We start from the raw sequence: 19,772 nt of genomic DNA, 5'->3' as shown, positions 1-19,772 counted from the left end.
GTGGTGGTGGTGGTGGTAGTTTTGGTGGTGGTAGTTTTGTTGGTGTTAGTGGTGTTGGTGGTGGTTTTGGTGGTGGTTATGGTGGTGGTGGTGGTGGTTTTGGTGTGGGTGGTATTGGTGGTGGTTATGGTGGTAGTAGTTTTGCTGGTAGTGGTTTTCTTGGTGGTTTTGGTGGTGGTATGGGTGCTGGTTATGGTGGTAGTTTTGGTGTGGATGGTGGCGCTGGTGGAGGTTTTTTCTCAAGTAGCAGCATCAGTGGTGTCCCGTTTATGTTAAATGAAAAGCAGCAGATGCAGAGTCTGAACGACAGACTGGCCACCTATCTCGATAAGGTGCGCACACTTGAAGCAACCAACAAGGACCTGGAGAACAAGCTCAAGAATTTCCGCACGAGCAAAGTGGTGAGCAGGGATTTCACCTTGTACCAGGAGCAGCTGAAGCCCCTCCGTGACCAGGTATGCATACTGTGTGCAATGTTTAAATCTAAGATTTGAATCCAAGACCTCACACAGCAGCTACAGGTTGGTGTGACCTTCTCGGGTTTTAGGTAAATCGAGTCTGAGGGTCGTTATGTGAAATTAGTGACCATAACCCTGGAGAAGAGATGTAAGTATACAAGATGTTATAATCACTGGTAGAGTATCCAGTAAGGGCTGTATTCTGATTAAATTTATCAACCCAAAGATATCTTATTCACGATGCTCAGTAGAACATTTTAAATGTCTTCTAAACTATACAAACTGTAAAGAAGATGCTTCTTATTTAATATTGTTTCTTTAAGATCTCACCAGCATCATAAAACAATTGTAATTTTCTCAGTTTGAGTTTATTTTTTACATCAATACTAATTAAGTCTTAGTACCTGCTCTGCTTGGATATGCAAGACCACCAAGATTATAAAAGTAATTGAAGTATAAGAACATCCCCACCTGTGCCTTTACTGGGGGTCTCTCATAAAAGAAGGATGTGAGGAACCAAAGCTGATAGGGGCGCAATGTTAGTGCATTGGGGGAACGTGGGAAAAATATTTAGCCTCCTCCTTCCTCCGTCATATAAAATATTAAGGAAAGAACAACAACAACAAAAAAAACTTCAAAAAAGTTTAATCAAATGTTTTGAATTAAATGTGGAGTTTCATGAAAATAAGTTTTGAACGTGAGATATTTAACTTTTGTGAAAGACGATGACATTATTTCAGAATCATGAAGAGGAAAATTGACATTAAAACACTGGGTAAAATATGTGTAGGTTATTAATTTATTTAATTATATGTGCATTTAGTGCAAAGTGTTTTAAATGGATTTCCGCGTGAATATATAGACATCTCAGCCGAAGTGAGTCATTTTCTAATCCGCTTATTCCACAACAGAGTCGCGGCGGTGCAGGTGCCGATCCCAGCTGGCACAGGGCGCAAGGCAGGAACAATCCCTGGACAGGGCGCTGCTCAGAGAAAGTTTACGTTTTATTGTTTTAAATGCTATTTTCATTAAATTGTTTTGTAATATTAATGTCAGAATGCATACATCGAATTGTATAATATTTGGCAAATGTGATGTTTTCGACTCTTTGATTTTACAATGTATAAACATATAACTGGTAATATGACACTAATATCTAACCTTGCAATTTATATTCTTACGTTAATTTTTACAACTGGGAACTTGAATGTCACTATCAAAACTTGAAAAATGTTCTTATAAATATTACTCATATTGGAAATCTTATCATGCAATCACATTGGATAATCTCTTTGGTTAGGTTTTTGCTCTGAGTAGATTTCTTTTTGGTTAAATTCGTTGACAAAACATCTTCTTTTATAATTTTGGCTCTTTAATTTCAATAGACAGAAACGCCAAGCTTGATTGTGTCATTTGTGACATACGGTAGTTGAACTCATACATTAACGGAGGATTCGTTACCAGACACCCGTCAAATAAGCCGTTAACGTACTCGCGGACTGTCAGAGCGAATATAAACGAATACACCGTACGAACACCATTTAACTTTTTAATCTGAATAAAGCAAAATGAAGCCCAATGCGACAACTTTGACTGTAATCCTGGTAGGAAATGGACGAAACTGCAGAGGACGAAAGCCCGTCGGCCTGGGAGTCACTTAATCAGGTTAAGCCCCTCACAAATATCACGTCCGTAATGACACATTACTGGGTTGTGTGGTTCTCGTAGATCCACTGCTTGAGAAAGAACATTTTCGAGGGATCTTTGCATATAAAATTGGTTGTTTGGGCTCTGAAAAGGTTCCTTATTTGTGGACGAAACAGAAATCTTTAATATACAGTCGGCTGACTAGCAGGATACTGACAGATCAAGACCACCTGAACTTGTGTTATCCCGTGTGAGAGAGTCATTTTAAACTCAGTAAGCTATTGATATTTCACAAATCTGCAATCATCTCTTTATGGTTATTTTATTTACCTTTTCACAGATCTAAATAAATGAACGGTTCTTTCTGGAACCTTCATGTGGGCGGTTCTTTTCGGAACCAGAAATGGTCACCCAATGGCATCGCTATGAAGAACCACTTTGGCACATTTATTTTTAAGAGGTCATCAAGTCACTGATGATGGGGGGAACAACAGAGGACGAGATTTTCGGAGTTTTAACATAAGTTTCAAAATAAGCCCATTTGACAGATGGTTGGTTACTTGGCAAAAAATCAGTAGAAATGTATTGAAAGTTTATCGTCTCAGCCATGTTGTCGTGTAGCCACAATTTTACGTTGCCACATCTATGTCAATAATAATAATCATAATAATAATAATGGGCGGCGCTGTGGCAGAGTTGTAGAGCTGCTCCCTCGCAGTAAGGAGACCTGGGTTCGCTTCCCGGGTCCTCCCTGCGTGGAGATTGCATGTTCTCCCTGTGTTAGCGTGGGTTTCCACCGGGTGCTCCGGTGTCCTCCAAACGTCCAAAGACATGCAGGTTTTGTGCATAAATTGTGTGTGTGTGTGTGTGTGTGTGTGTGTGCCCTGCGGTGGGCTGGCGTCCTGCCTGGGGTTTGTTTCTGCCTTGCTCCCTGTGTTGGCTCCTGTGACCCTGTGTTAGGATATAGCGGGTTGGAGAAAGACTGACTGAATAATAATATAATTTTAGGAATAATAGTAGTAGTAATTTTGTTGAAGTTGCTTCGATGCTATCGATGTTGTAACTAATACTTTTTTGCCCTTTCTCACCATTTTTATTTCAGGTCATTGCCTTTGCAATTTGCATTACATTGTAACGGGCGGCACGGTGGCGCAGTGGTAGCACTGCTGCCTCGCAGGAAGGAGACCTGGGTTTGCTTCCCAGGTCCTCTCTACGTGGAGTTTGCATGTTCTCCCCGTGTCCGCATGGGTTTCCTCCGGTCGCTCCGGTTTCCTCCCACAGTCCAAAGACGTGCAGGTTAGGTGGATTGGCGATTCTAAATTGGCCCTGGTGAGTGTGTGTGAACTGCAGTGGGTTGGCACCCTGCCTGGGATTGGTTCCTGCCTTGTGCAATGTGTTGGCTGGGATTGGCTCCAGCAGACCCCCGTGACCCTGTGTTCGGTTTCAGCCGGTTGGAAAATGGATGGGTGCTTTATTGTTTTAAAGTTAAATATTTTTATAGTATTTACATTGTATTCCATAACGCTGAAAAATCTATCTAGTTCATATCTCTCAATTTTGTGAAGCCTGTACAACACCACCTACTGTTTTTGAGTTAAGCACATCATCTCGTGCCTATTAAGGATATACAGGGGTCGTGATGAATGGGGGGCAGATATTACTATTGTGAAATCTTGCTGGTTTCCCACTCTTACTATTTAACAGCCCTGCTGGTTCGTGTGGCTAATCAACAACTCCAGACTGGCCCAGTGTGGATGGGAATGTCCTCTGCTGTGGTCTTGACCTGCCTATATGGCACCTGCTGCTGGTGGGATAGGCTTTAGCTCTCTATGATCCTGTAAAATAAAAACAGGTTCATTAAATGAGTGCCTGACCTTTAATGGTGGCGCTGTATTCTGTACATTAAGAGTTAAAGGACTGCAGCGGGTGTGTTTTGTTACTCTAACATTGTAAATATCCTAAAGGAGTATTTAGAATTAAAATGTACCATGTGAGGAGTGTACTTTTATTTCACACTATTTGTGGGGAATCAGTTTTCTATTACAACGTTTTATAATATTTTTTATCTGCTACTATTAAATATAAGTAATAATGTTTGTAAACAATTTCAGCTATAACAGACCTGAACACCTCTCGTGTTGCTATTGACGGCTTCCATTTTTACTCTTGTCAGATAATTGCTGCCATCATTGAGAATTCTCGCCTGGCCCTGAAGATTGGTAATGCTCAGCTGGCTGCTGATGACTTCAGAAAAAAGTAAGAACCCCTAAGGTTTATTCTTCTTAAATTGTTTATTTACTTACTTCATGCAATTTTCTCATGCAAGCAAAGTTTTGTGTTTTATTGTTTTAGCTGCAGCTGTAATAATTCACACTGTGGTATAAAATACTGTAACACCCTCAAGCTTAGTTCATTGCTTTATTGTTAAAGGGGTCACAGTCCACCCCTGGAGCATCAGGTATTAAACAGGATAGAGCCCTGGATGGAGCTTCAGTACACTGCAGGGCTCACCTTTCTACAAAAGTCACTCACACAGGGCCAGTTTGTATAAGCTGGTGTGGTGAGGGAGTTAAAGTGGAGTGGAAAGAGACACCCACAAGCCCCCCACACACACACACACTTATGGTGCATGATGGTCCACACAGGGACGGTGAGCAGACCCTCTGGAGAGTACATCAGTGAGGCAGCTGTGCTTACCACTGCACTACCATACTGCTCAGCCTTTAACATGCAGAATATATATACAGAATCTTATTAAACTCTGATTTGCATATTTTTATTAATATTTTACGAGGAACATTCAAAAAGTTCTGGCACTTTTCTTAACTCTATTTATTAAGAATTTCAAAAACAAATGACCTCACTTGTGTACATAGTCACCTTCATTTGCGATGCAGTTTTCCCAGCATTGAACAAACTTTTTAATGCCCAATTACTACTCCTCTCACCTTCACCTTTTCCAACGACAATACAAAACTGCGGAAATGTTTTGATGGTCCTTCATAGGAAACCTGTTAATTAATCTTCATACCTCAGTTTATTTTCTCACAGCCGTTCTTAAAAGCAATCCAATGGTAATACCACTTTATTCTTCTCAGATATGAGACCGAGTACATCATTCGCCAGACTGTGGAGGCTGACATCCTCAATCTGAAGAGTCTGAAGGAAGAATACGATTCCCACCAAACCAGCAACAATCAGGAAGTTGAAGCTCTGAAAAAAGAGATTGAAGAAATGACGAAACAGCATGGACAGGTATGCTTCCTAGGGTCATGTGCTATTCCTGGGTGCCAACATCCCTCTGCCAGGCTTCCCATTTGGAAACCGTCAGGGCTGTATGGGAGTTGAAGATTTGTTGGGTAGCTCTGTATGGGGTCTTCGGGTGCCACTGGGAGGGAGGCTCTCTTGTCACTGGGAGGTTCTGTTGACCCAGAACTGCTTCCTGGATGTAATGTGACAGCACTGGATGAACTACCAGGTCCAGTATAAAGGAAGCTGCTGTACTTCATCCACTTGGGGTTGGGAGTTCAGGACGACAATGCTTACCTGGGAGGAGTGAAGGAAGGAACAAAAGAGAAGAGAATTCTATTGTGCTTGTGTTTATCTGCAATTGTGAGAGAAGAAACCTATTGAAGGTATTTTAAATTGCATTAATATTCTTCTTTGATCCTGGAACTGGTGTCTGAGGTGCTGCAAACACTAAAAATGTGTTTGTGTGTGTGTGTATATATATACATACTGTCGCATGAAAAAATATGGGAACGCCTCTGAATTCTTTGGATTTTTCTTTATCATTGGCTGAGCTTTCAAAGTAGCAACTTCCTTTTAATATATGACATGCCTAATGGTAACAGTAGTATTTCAACAGATACATTAAGTTTATTGGATTAACAGAAAATATGCAATATGCATCATAACAAAATTAAACAGGTGCATAAAATTGGGCACCCCAACAGAAATATGACATCAATACTTAGTTGAGCCTCCTTTTGCCTCTTGATGCATCCTATAGCCTTTGATGAGTGTCTGGATTCTGGATGGAGGTATTTCTGTCCATTCTTCCACACAAAATCTCTCCAGTTCAGCTCAATTTGATGGCTGCCAAGCATGGACAGCCTGCTTCAAATCATCCCATAGATTGTAGATGATATTCAAGTCAGGGGACTGTGACGGCCATTTCAGAACATTGTACTTCTCCCTCTGCATGAATGCCATTGCTGATTTCGAACTGTGTTTTGAGTCATTGTCTTGTTGGAATATCCAACCCCTGCATAACTTTGTGACTGATATTTGAACATTATTCTAAAGAATTTGTTGCTATTGGGTTGAATTCATCCGACCCTCAACTTTAATAAGGGCCCCAATCCCTGAACTAGCCACACAGCCCCACAGCATGATGGCACCTCCACCAAATTTGACAGTAGGTAGCAGGTGTTTTAGTTGGAATGCAGTGTTCTTCTTGCCTTGCAAAGCACTTTTTTATTCTGATCAAATAACTCAATTTTTGTCTCATCAGTCCAAAGCACTTTGTTCCAAAATGAATCTGGTTTGTCTAAATGAGCATTGGCATACAACAAGCGACTCTGTTTGTGGCGTCAGTGCAGAAAGGGCTTCTTTCTCATCACCCTGCCAGACAGATGTTCTTTGTGCAAATTGCGCTGAATTGTAGAAGGATGTACAGATACACCATCTGCAGCAAGATGTTCTTGCAGATCTTTGCAGGTGATCTGTGGGTTGTCTGTCACCATTCTCACAATCCTGCTCATATGCCGCTCCTGTATTTTTGTTGGCCTGCCAGACTTGCTGGGTTTAACAGCAACTGTGCCTGTGGCCTTCCATTTCCTGATTCTATTCCTTACAGTTGAAACTGACAGTTTAAACCTCTTAGAGAGCTTTTTGTAGCCTTCCCCTAAACCATGACACTCAACAATTTTTGTTTTCAGATGTTTTGAGATTGTCTTTGAGGATCCCGTGCTGTCACTCTTCAGAGGAGAGTCAAAGGGGAGCACAACTTGCAATTGGCCACCTTAAATACCTTTATATCTCATGATTGTCTATGAAGTTCAAGGCTTAACAAGATAGTCCAACCAATTTGGTGTTGCAAGTAATCCGCATTGAGTAGTGACAGGCATTCAAATCAGCAAAATTACAAGCGGACCCACATTTTTGCACAGCCAGTTTTTCTCATTTGATTTAATTTCATACAACTAAATACGGCGTCACTTGAAACCCCAAATACTCAGATGTTCCTTGGAAATGAAAGACGTACCACTGTTATCTTTTTTGTTGAAAAGAGAGTCAATTATTATGCAGGCTGAGAGGAGTTCCCAAACTTTTTCATATGGCTGTATATCTATGTATATACTGTATATACAAACACTCACACATATATACATAAATAAGAGAGAGAGACACACACACAAAGGTTTTAATCACACCTTTGAAATTGTACGCCTATTTATTTAAACCAAGCTTTTGCTGAAATTAACAATGGCCTATAAATATTCAAAGTTAATGCTAGATCTACTAGATGATGGCACATTGCTAAGTTTAAATAGTGGACATCAAGGATGTCATCATAATGCTTCCCACTTTTTCCCTGCTCTTTAGAGTGTGAGTATCCTGAAACAGGAGATGTCTGGCACCGTGAGTGTGGACGTCACCACCACTGAAAGCCCAGATCTGAAACAGATTTTAGATGACTTACGTGCAGAGTATGAAGACATCATTCGTAGAAACAAGGAGGATCTTGAGATGTGGTTCAACAAGCAGGTGAGTGGCAGACAAGTCCTCACAATCCTGGTGTACATTCTGGGGTGGCTGCTCCACTTGGGTTTGGAAACGTTTTCGGAAAATATTAATTTTCTGTTTTTATTTTTAAATTCAGTATGTACATAAGTTTCAGTTATCAGAGAATTTTTATCCTCAGCAGAATGGCAAGCCATGACATTATTGCTTTGAAGGAGCATTTGCTTCAGGTCTTACCATATAACTCAATTTTGAATTTTCTCTATTGACCTTCTAAAAAAACAGTTTGTGTTCAAGTGATCTGCTGGACTCAGTTTATTGTAATTTCAGAGCTGATGGATAGTCTTGTAGAGGCAACATAAGACATCTTCAAATGTAATTAGATTATATATACACACATAACTATGAGAGACACACACACAAACACATACATAAATTATTGACACCTTTGAAATTGTACGTCCATTTATTTAAACGAGGCTATTGCTTAAATCAACAGTTGATTTTGTGCTGAATCCCAATAAAGCATAAGCCACCAATCCTGCCACTTCCTCAACCTTCTAATTCAAAATGATGGTGACAAACTGTTAGGCCCCTGGAAAAAGCAGGCCAGAAGGGCAAAGAAATCAGGTCCTGGGGATAGAAGTGAGTCAAGACAAAGCTAAAGCTTGTTACTGGGACACCTGAAAACCAAGTGTGAAAAAAAAATTAAACTTGAATTTGAGAAACAGACGTTAGTCTTTTAGCCAAGTTGAACTTTGTTTGAACATGTAGTTGGTCTTATCTTATCTTTGTCTTATCTGCAAACTTTGACAATATGGAAGTCAATTTGGCAAACATTTATACCCTATGACCTGCAACATCCCACAGGTCACAACCCGAATTTCACATCCGCAACTCCACAAAATGCCAAAATGAATTCTATGATTGAAATAACATTCAATGATAAATATAATAAGTAGTAAACAATGTTTCTCAATGTGGAAAAATAGACAAGTATAACACAGGGGACAGTAAAGCATATTATACATCATAATCCACAAATGTTTGGAGAATCAATACTAATTGCAGTTGTGCAGAGCAGATCCAAAATATCTGAGGCCTCAGGATCTGACAAACCTGCCCTTAACCTGCCACTGCTCCAGGGGTGCTGTACAAGAGCTGACCCTGTGCTCAGACCCCAAGGGGTATGCGATAATTACATTTCATTGTACCTGTTAATGATAATATTGTTATTATTATTATGTTTTTGGAGTTCTGGGATAAAACCCCATTTCCAGATACCCTGTCTTTATCCAAAATTGAGGTTAACTCATAATATAATAGCATTTCAAAAGGCTTTCAATTCTTGGTTTTCAGGTGAATTCATGTTTCAGCTTCTTCTTGACTGTTGTGTTTTGGTTCTTGAAAAGGATTTGATGAAAGTCTTTTTGCACTCCATGTTTTGAATTTGGACTTATCTTCTCTCCTGATCCTTTTCTCTTCTTGCTCCAATGTGGTATACTTAAATGTACAAAAAACTTAATTGCCAAACAGCCTCCCCCATAGAGCTTAGCATAATTACGCCAATGAACAAATAACAAGACTTGCTGTCACAGAACTGGGCCTCCATGTTGAGGTGCACACAATGCTCTGATGCACACAGTCTCACAAACGTAGAGAAACATGAAGCAAGATGGAATATCTTCTAAAAATGTACAAAGCTGAAGGTCTCTTTGTGTTTTATTCCAGTATACAAATACATATTGTTAAACTAATCTCTGCCAAATTTTGCACATATTCTCCATTTGTATTTCTGATTCAAAGATTTTGCACTTCGACATCTTTATGTAATGATCCCACATGAGCTTTATAATGGAAGTAACTACAGGAGGAATTTTTTGGAACTTATCAAGAGTATGGAAAGTTGCTCCCTTTTTACAATAAAAATGCAGGAAGAAAATCACACTGTCATATACATATAAATAAGAAGTAAATAGATAGACACAATGGCGCACATTTAGTGTCCCCCATTTCTTGAGTACACATTCACACAGTATACTCAACATCCATATCCATACTCCTACTGGTATATACAAATACACAAAGTTGGACTCCAATTATGTCAACTGATGACTCAATGGTGCCACCCCTCTGTGCTCTCCAGCTCCTGCACTCCCACTCAGTACTGTCCTGTTTCTTATCCACAGGTGGAAACTAAGCAAGCAGCAGCCATCCAGGAAACAGATGTCAGTGAAAGCTCAAGATAGAAGTGACGGAGCTTCGCCATCAGAACCAGAGCCTACAGACAGAGATGGACACCTTGCTGGTCTCTGTGAGTAACTTATTGTGTCTGCATGTCTCTGATGACAGAGGTGTGGTGCTGTGTGGTGCTACAGTTCCTCACTGTGTCACACTGAGCAAGTCATTTAATCTTTATATGTGAGAAAACATAAAATATTTTGATACATTACATTGGATAAGGTGTCAACCAAATGTACAATAATAATATTTTAATAAGATTTGTTCACTCTGATTGCCATCAAAAGACACATTTCCACTGAGGTCAAATAAAGTTCCGTCTAATCTAATGTGATCTAATCTAATTATTAAGAAAATCATGCATCTTCTGCTTTTTAAAATTGAAATGAAGTCTTAATGGAACTCCATAACACCTCCATCTTTTGCAGATGTCACCGGCCCATTCCAGGACACAGTGCTTCATTTTTTTATTATTTTATTTTCCATCCAGAAAGGCGCCTTGGAGGATAACCTGGCAGCAGTGAATGGCCGCTATCAGATGGAACTTCACCGTTACGCTGCCTTGGTGGGCACCATGGAGGGGGAGTTGATGAGCATCCGGAACAGCATAACCTCCCAGTCTGAGGACTACAGGAACCTTCTGAACATCAAAGAGAAACTGGAGAAGGAGATCGCCACGTACAAGCTGCTGCTGGAAGGAGTGGAGCTGGGCGCTGGCGGAGCCTCGTCTGCCATGTGAGCTTCTCTTCTGTTTCCTGATCTCCTCTGCTCTCTTTTACTTTGATAGAGATGGAAGGCATAGAGACCAATAAGGAATTCATTTCTCAAAATTACACCTTCATGAAAACTGAAAAAGAATATAATATATAAAATTAAGATTCTTTTCTTTAATTTAGAGCCAGGAATTTAAAGCCTGATGCCACATTGAATATGGTTATGGCAAGATATTACGCATATTAAAAATATATTCTTTCCGTAATTGTCAATAATTTTACAACTTTTAGATGGCATGGCTTTGCAGAGATTTATAGAGAAGAATAGACAACTTGTCTCTTTGTTCTGCTTCCACATTTGTTTACACCTCAAGTTAATGTGCCCTGAGGACACTAAGACCCCTCAAGAGTGTACATTTTCATCTATTGCCCTCCAAGCCCATGACACACTTGAGATGGCAAACCTTCTACACAACATCCACACAGAACACATCACCCATTCACTTTTACACGACACACAAGAACTTTTTGAGACAATCTGACTTTAGCCTGCTGCTGCCAACTTAGCACACATCAGCCTTTCTGATGTATCCCATAGAAACAGAGACCCTTGAATTAGCTAAGTGTCTGTCCACAACTATTTCACCTCATGTAAGAACAGCTCAAAATTCATTAAAGAAAGAAAAACACCAGTTGACAAAATTTCCATAAAACACGCCACATCATTGCAATGGCTAAACATCTGTCTAATGTCCTCAAAGCTCACTTTATCGAATGGAGTGTTAAATGTCCACTTGATGATTACATTACACAGATGAGATTCAGCAACATACGTCACCCTTCAGAAGGTTAATATTCACCTAATGCCGCATTACACGCAAGGATCCACTCAAAAATATGTCAAACTCCCAACTGATGTTGACATGGCCCTCAACACACCTCACTTTACACACAAGAACCTGCACTACCCAATGTCTAGAAAACAATCATTAGAGGACACAACTTCCATCCAGTGTGCGCATTATAGGTGGCCTCTCAGTCAGTGACTAAGGGCCTAAAAAACCAGGACAATCCATCAAAGAGCCTGTCCACCTGTCCTGCCCCATGAGCCTTAATGGACTTGCATGTTTCTGCTCTGTCCTTTCACCTTCCAAGTGAACAGATAAGACAGCACTGCTGTTGGGTAAAACTGGACAGAAGTTTGGAGGAACACTTGGTCTCCTTAATATAGAGCTACATTATTTTAGCAACAGAATGGCATCTGAAGATAACCCCACAAACTCACTGCTCTTCTCAACCTCAACCCACTTGTCATTTCTCATCTTCAAGTGAATTCCACTAAGTTAGCCAAGTGCTCACAGTGTGATATAGAGAGACATTCTAATTAATTACTAAATAAGTGCCTGTACCCAGAATCCACAGTGCTGCGCATACGCCAGTCTCACATTCACTTCAGAGGTTTATTTGGGATCAACTTTAGACAAATGTTTATTTCTGAACCCAAAGCCCAAGACCCTGACTTTCCAACAATGAAATGAACCTTTAAAGGTTTTTGTGGACCGTTCAATGTACTGATTCAAAGTAGTGTGATAACTCTGAAAGTGCATCTCTTTTTAGATAGATAGATAGATAGATAGATAGATAGATAGATAGATAGATAGATAGATAGATAGATAGATAGATAGATAGATAGATAGATAGATAGATAGATAGATAGATAGATAGATAGATAGATAGATAGATAGATAGATAGATACTTTATTAATCCCAATACTCTGGCATAGTGGGCACCCTCATCAACCACATGGTTTGGGGGTCTCCAAGCCCAACACACCTTTCACTCTGAGATCTCCACAGAGAAAGTTACAAAAGATATACTGAAATTATAAAAAGGAGCAAATATTTTCTGCATTTTTTAGGCTGAAACACTGATGTATTGTGTCAAGTGACGTAACAGACAACAGACAGGCAAACTTGAGAAAATCTGCTTCAGTTAGCGAGTAGAAAATGAAGATAGAAATTGTGATAAGAAAATGTCTTAGCGCTGCTCAAATCAACAACTGGCACAGCAGGCCATTCCCAAACTAGCAAAGGTAACATTTGTGCTTAAGGCATAAGTGGACCAGGAAATTGAAGAAATGTTGTCTGTGTCATAAACAGAGCAGATTACTAACTGAGGATAAAGCTGAGGAGCAAATAATAAAAAGAGAGGAAAAGTGTGAAATGCAGGAAATTGTCAAAGATTTCTTAGGATCCTATTTCTTTTGTTTCTCTAGATTTTCACTGCAGTTATTCTAAGGATTATTAATTTTTCTGTCTGAAGTGTCCAGATTTGGACTATTTAACAGTTAAATTATTATTGTCATTTTTGTTGTTTCTGATTGAGATTCCTTTCCATGAATACTTCTGTGTTGTTTACAAACAAATGCACCATTGTTAGGAACTGTCTTGACATTTGAAACCAAGAAAGCTTAATTCACACTGCAGCTTCATTCACATTGTTCATTCATATGTGATACAGATCTGAATTGTTGTAGAGGTATGACCATGGAATCAAATATTTATACTACTCTGATATTGACTATTTGACATCCAGATCATTCATAGGGCTCTCTCCAGTCCTGTATCCTCTCCTTTGGGTCATTTGTCAGTATGTAGAGGAAACCAGAAGGGAAAATGTGCTGAAACCAACAGCTCTGATCTTTCATTTCTTATTCTCTTCACACACGGCGTGCAGTGAAATGATGTGATGCTGTGGAGCAACCTGACCTGTGGGGCACAATCAGGACAGACAGATTTGAATCAGATCGAAAAACAGAAACGAGTTAAAAATCAGGATAAAGTCTCTTAACTACTGTGAGAACAAAGAGTTAAAAGGCTCGCACGTTTTCAGAAAAGTAATTTTTTATGGTAGCAACAGCATCAAAAATGTTAAATGTGTTACAATAGTAAATAATGGATGTAAAATCAAGGTATGGATGTAAAATCAAGGTTCTATTGTAAATGATTTTATCAGTGAGGTTCCCAAACTCCATTATTGGTTGGGGGGGGTAAATTCAGTGCTGTGCTATTGTCTCTTAAAAGGTAGCAGAAATAGGGGGTCCGGGTGTAGTGGACCTTAAACGAGCCTTCAAGAGGTTAGAATGAGAAACGTCATCTTTAGATTAGGCATGGCGTCTAAAAGGAGATGCTGCTTGTACAGAGAAAAATGTACACTGAATATTATCTCTCTCACTCAATATATGTATGTGTATATCTGTATACAGTAAACATGTGTGTGTGTACATTTATGAAAATATATTATATATACACTGTGTGTACAATACCTGTCTATTACATATACTGTAGCATATTTTACATCTACCTTTCTGCAGAATAGCATGCAAGGGTATGTGTGTTTATTTATTTATGTATGTATTTATTTATTTAAACTGAGTTGTGTGATTAACTGTTGTGTTTATGTTGATTCTGTCACCAAAACCGGAGTTAGAGTCCTTGTATGTGTGCATACCTGGCCAATACATCTGATTCTGATATACAGTATATAAATACTGTATATATATATCTACAACTAAAGCCTTTGACTGAATGTTAATAATCTTATGCATGTTTTCCTTTTATTCATAGCAGTGGCAGTGTTACACAAACCATAGAGGTAACCAAAGGTAAGATGTTTGTTTTCAACCCTCCTGTGTATATTGGAATTGAAAGAAAAAATTCAAATGTACTCAAAGAAAGCGAAACATTCAAGTAATTTCAAGTTCAAGTAGTAACATCAATGCTGTATTACAGAAACACTTACCGCTCTTCTGAACTTCACGAATTGATCAGCACAGTTATATTTACTTAAAATTAAACACACACACACACATAAAATCATATATATATAAAAATGTGTGTTTGTGTGTATCTGTGTTAAAGAGTGCTCTATGCTATGCACTTACAATCTAATTGAATTTTTTTTATTCATGTGAACTAATATAATATAATATAATATAATATAATATAATATAATATAATATAATATAATATAATATAATATAATATAATATACAGGTGGTACGGTTGCGTAGTGGTAGCACTGCTGCCTCGCAGTAAGGTGACTCAGTTTCGCTTCCCGTGTCCTCCCTGCGTGGAGTTTGCTGTTCTCCCCGTGTCTGTGTGGGTTTCCTCCCACAGTCCAAAGACATGCAAGTTAGGTACATTGGCGATCCTAAATTGTCCCAAGTGTGTGCCCTGCGGTGGGCTGGTGCCCTGCCCGTGGTTTGTTTTCTGCATTGCGCCCTGTGTTGGTTAAGATTGACTCCAGCAGACCCTCGTGACCCTGTAATTAGGATATAGCGGGTTGGAAAATGGATGGATGGATGAATAGATGGATGGGTAATAATATACACAATGGAAATCGGTGCTTCCTCAAGGCTTCAGTACGCTGGTTTTTAATCCATAATGTGGTCCATGCCAATGTGGTATTTGTGTGATCTCCATGTTTCCATGTAGGTTTCCCCCTACATACTCGACTTATGTTAGTTTGCTGTGCTTTTCCAGAATGGCTTTGTGTGTGCAGGAGTGGGCTCAGTAATGGATTGGCACATCTTTAGTGCTGCTTTGTAACTTCTGCCCATACTTCTGAGACAAGCTGTGGCTCAATTTAAATTTGATTAAGTAAGTTTGTAAATGATATATTATAACACAGACTATTACTTCTTGGACATACATGGGGTGAGAGTTTTGGGGGCTGACAGTCGTGAGGCTGTGCTGGAAGTGAAGCTCCACAGCAGTCTGATGGTCGATTTCAGAAGATCTCAGTTGTTACACCGGCATACGCAGCACAAACCTGACACAGTGTCTGAAGCAAGTGGAGTTTCTGTTATTTTAAGTGTTACATAGCACCAATGTTTTTGTCCTCCATTTTTTAATAACAGCCTTCTCAGACCTGCGTAATGCAATGGAGGGGCGTAGGGCTTTCATTTCTTAACAAAGCAGATTATTCAAACAAATTAAACAATGAGTGATGAACAACACAGCAGAGCATAACATTCTGAAATGCAAATAATAAAAAGTTAACTAAGCAAGAAACAAACTAAATAGAATAAGTCATCTTTTAAAGACAGGCAATGGTATTTATAAAGCATATGCGCAGGTTACTGGGTTACACATAAATAAAATATAAATAAATAAAAAGATTGTGAATCAGCCAATGATAATTTGGTGTTGTGTTTCACAGAAAAAACACTCTGTATACATTACTAATTACAAAAATAAATGAATTAATTAAGCAATGTATTTATTTTAATATCCAGTACTGCCCTATCAAGCCCCCTCTGTTCACCTTCACACCCCTTTGACTTCTCGGCTGCTCCTCTAACGTTGTCTTTCTCTACTGTGCACAGAGGTGAAGACAGAAGTCAAGTAATAACACAATGGAGACCTCAACTCCATCATCAGAGAGAAGATGAGGCTCAGCAGGTGACTTCTTGGACCTTTAAAACAATTGCAACGTGGATAGAAAGAGAAGCGTCTTCACTTGGCTTGGGTTTTTAGGTCCTGCTTGGTTTGGGGAATTTTCTTGGCTCTTGTGCTACTTGGGAAGGCAATGCTAGAATCCTGTGTGACAATAAAGAATTATGCAGCATATAATGTAATGTCAATGTGTTTTTTTTTAATTGTGCTGGACAGCATACTTTATACTGTAGAGCTTCTGTCAAAGTAGCTGCACAGGTAGTTGGTCTGTTTGCAAAGCACTGCTGCTTGGTGCACCTCTTATGGTGCCATTGGGGCAACTTCAAGCTCATCAGGTGGTAGACCCCATAGATGTCTTGCCCCTTTATCCCCAGAACACCTCCAGGTGGTGAGACAGTAAGAAGGACATCTCCCTGCTGTCCCCTAATCTGCATATCTTTGGAAAGTGAAAGGAAACCACTGAAGACACAGAGAGAACATGCAAACTCCACACACACTCTTAATGCTTCTTTAATGGCAGATTGTGTTTCTTTACTGGGTTGCAGTAAATCGTAGAATTATTACTTGACAAGGCATCATTTCATTTTGGGATTGGTTCTTTATATATGAAGGCAGTTCATTGTGCTTTGAAAAAAAATAACTTCGTAATACATGGAAAAAAATCAAAATCTTTAATGTATTGTGCTCTACCTAGCAGAACACTAACAAATTAAAAAAAACAGGAGTTATCTTGCATTATTGTATACAGCAAGAGTCCTTTTAAAATCATGAAGCCATCATTATTTCAGAAATCTTATACCATCTATTCATGGTAATTTACTCTGTGGAGTCTGTTACAGATCTAAATAAATAAAAGTTTGTTTCTGAAACCTTCATGTGAATGGATATTTTGGGACATAAAAATGGTTCCCCTATGGCGTCGCTCTCAAGATCCAGTCTGGCTCCTTTGCTGACTCACGTAACTCACACACATTAAGTGTTACTGTATCGGCTTCACTGAAGGGGCACTCTCTGAGTACAAACAAAATATATATCATTTTTGGAAAAAGATGTAAAACAATAACAAATGATTAGCTTTAAAACGACAAAACACATGACACTGGTGTTACGAGAATAATTTATTTATACATACATATATATATGACATATTAATATATAAATCTTAACCTGCACCTTTCTCATGGCACTTTCACACAGCCTTACAAGCTAAAAGACTGACGGTGTGAACTGAAGCCATAAATCATATACTTCTGTGTGTAATCTATTGGTTTATGAATATTTACTATTGGTTTGCGTGCATACTTAATTGGTTTGCGTGCGTACAATACTGATTTCATTCATATCAACTATATTGGTTCGTGTCCGTATATTATCGGTTTGTGCGTGAACTATATCTGTTTGTATGTGCATACCACTGGTTTGCACATGAACTATATTGATTTGCGTGTGTATATCACTGGTTCCAGTATGTTTGTTATTGGTTTGTGAGTGAACCGCATTGGTTTTCGGTTGTATGTTATCGGTTTGCATATGAAGTATATTGGCTTACGTTCTGTGTCGGTCTAACAATGGATTTGCGTATGCACTATATTGGCTTCATGCACATCTTATACTGGTTTCATGTGGGTAACCTGTCGATTTTGCGCTTGAACTCTATTGGTTCTATGTGTGCACTATGTCGGTTTCTCGTATGAAACATATTGGTTATGCGTGCGCACCCTATCGCAACTCTGTGTATGAACTATATCGGTTCTGCGTGTGAACTATATTGGTTGTTCACGTGATCTTCAGCGGAAATGGGCGGGGCAAGAAACAGGAACTCAAGGGCCGGTAGAGTCATGGGCCCAGTTGTTCAAAAGTAATCCAATGGGATTTGGGATAACAGATTGGATTGAATCTTGAAAATGGGTTGTTCAAAGGGAAATGAGGGATTCTGGAATCAGATCAGATCACCTAATCCAATTTCAGTTTTAATCAGGATCAAACAGTCTTTTGTGTTGTTCAAAAGTTAGTGTATGAATTGGGACACATTTGATCCCAAAAATCAGGATAAACCTGATCCCAACACAGAGGTGGATTTAATGTGGATTTCTGGCACACAATAAAATAAAATTTGAAAATTGATCAAAAAAGCTATATTTGCAGGTAATGTATACATCTATTTATATTCTGTACAATTGTTGAACTAGGACAGTGACAATGTAAATAAAGTAGGAAATAAGACATGAAGCCTTTTGGTATAGTCAACGGAAAAAAATCCCTGTGAAATATTAGTACTCAAACAAAATCTCAAAGCTCAAAAAGCTCTACTGTCCATTGTATTTTAATGAAAATGACAATTACTATTACTCAAGTCATCAGTCAGAAGTAATGTCTTACAATTGCATCCCTGGTCACACGTCCAGTCTGGCCCTCATTTGGAGTGAACATTGGAGGTTGCTGTGGTTGCACTTCATCAGGCTCAGGTCCATCATATATGTCATCAAGAGGAACATTATGCCTGGTGGCAATGTTATGCAAGACAATATAGGCTAGTATTATACTGCATGCCACCTTGGGTTCCACCCGCAAGTAGTTAAGGCATGCAAAGCGCCTCTTCAGGACTCCATTTAAGAGCTCAATTGCGCATCTTGTTTTGCAATGTGCAGAGTTGAAGCCTGCCTGCTCAGGTGTGTTTGCAACTGGAAAAGGGGTCATCAGCCATGGTAGGAGTGGATAAGCACTGTCTCCCAATATTATGCCATTTGGTTGGTTGGACTGGAGCTTTCTGTATAGTACGCTCTCCCTCAGGATATGTGCATCATGGACAGACCCTGGCCACTTGACAACACAGTTTGTGATGATGAGGTCAGTGTTGGCCACAAGTTGGACATTGATGCTGTGCCTCCATTTTCGGTTCACATACTGCCAGTCCCTTTCATGAGGCGCTTGAATGTGCAAATGAGTACAATCAATTACACCAATAGTATTAGGCATGTTCCCCAAAAGAAAGAAACTTCGCTTAGTTTGTGCCATCTGGTCATCCTTGGGAAATGAAACAAATTCATTGACCAGACTGGCCAATTCAACAGAGACAGCTTTCACCACATTACTAACAGTTGATTTGTCCACTCTCATATTGTCACCAACAACCTGGTAGAAAGTCCCAGAGGCATAAAAGCGCAGTGCAATTAGGCAGTATTCCTCCACAGACAGAGCATGACTCCTTTTGGTTTTGTGTTGTAACTTTGACCTGACAAGGTCTGCAATGTACTTGATATCATCCCTCCCAAAGCGAAAATGGGAATACAGTTCCTCTGTAGTGTATTGCGCAAGTGGTTTGGCACGCTCAGCATACATTCTTTCACGGTATTTTCTCCTTCCCAACCTGTGGTAGCGATGAACAACACCTGCCATGCCAAGGTGTGTAAGAAATTGGTGATTTTATTTGGTCACACACCAATTAAGCAACAACGAGCTGTCTGCTTTGTCATGTGTTGAATTACCCCAATCAAGCACAGGGCCT

General features: G+C 39.4%; 1 protein-coding gene and 1 pseudogene across 1 annotated transcript in view; both read left to right on the top strand.

The window, feature by feature from the left end:
• Nucleotides 1–158: 158 nt before the first annotated feature.
• LOC114642375 (keratin, type 1 cytoskeletal 11-like) lies at nucleotides 159–16,444 on the top strand (annotated as a pseudogene).
• Nucleotides 167–19,772, top strand: part of LOC114642378 (keratin, type 1 cytoskeletal 11-like) — a 102,905-nt gene continuing 83,299 nt past the window's right edge. Inside the window, exon 1 of the mRNA XM_051920933.1 lies at nucleotides 167–177. The gene's annotated coding sequence lies outside the window, so the exon portion shown is untranslated. The remainder of the gene's footprint in view (nucleotides 178–19,772) is intronic.

The sequence above is a fragment of the Erpetoichthys calabaricus genome, chromosome 17 (genome assembly GCF_900747795.2).
Source record: "Erpetoichthys calabaricus chromosome 17, fErpCal1.3, whole genome shotgun sequence".
Lineage (NCBI taxonomy): Eukaryota > Metazoa > Chordata > Cladistia > Polypteriformes > Polypteridae > Erpetoichthys > Erpetoichthys calabaricus.
Note: the sequence above shows the minus strand (reverse complement) of the source record. Positions and strands in the feature narration are given on the sequence as shown.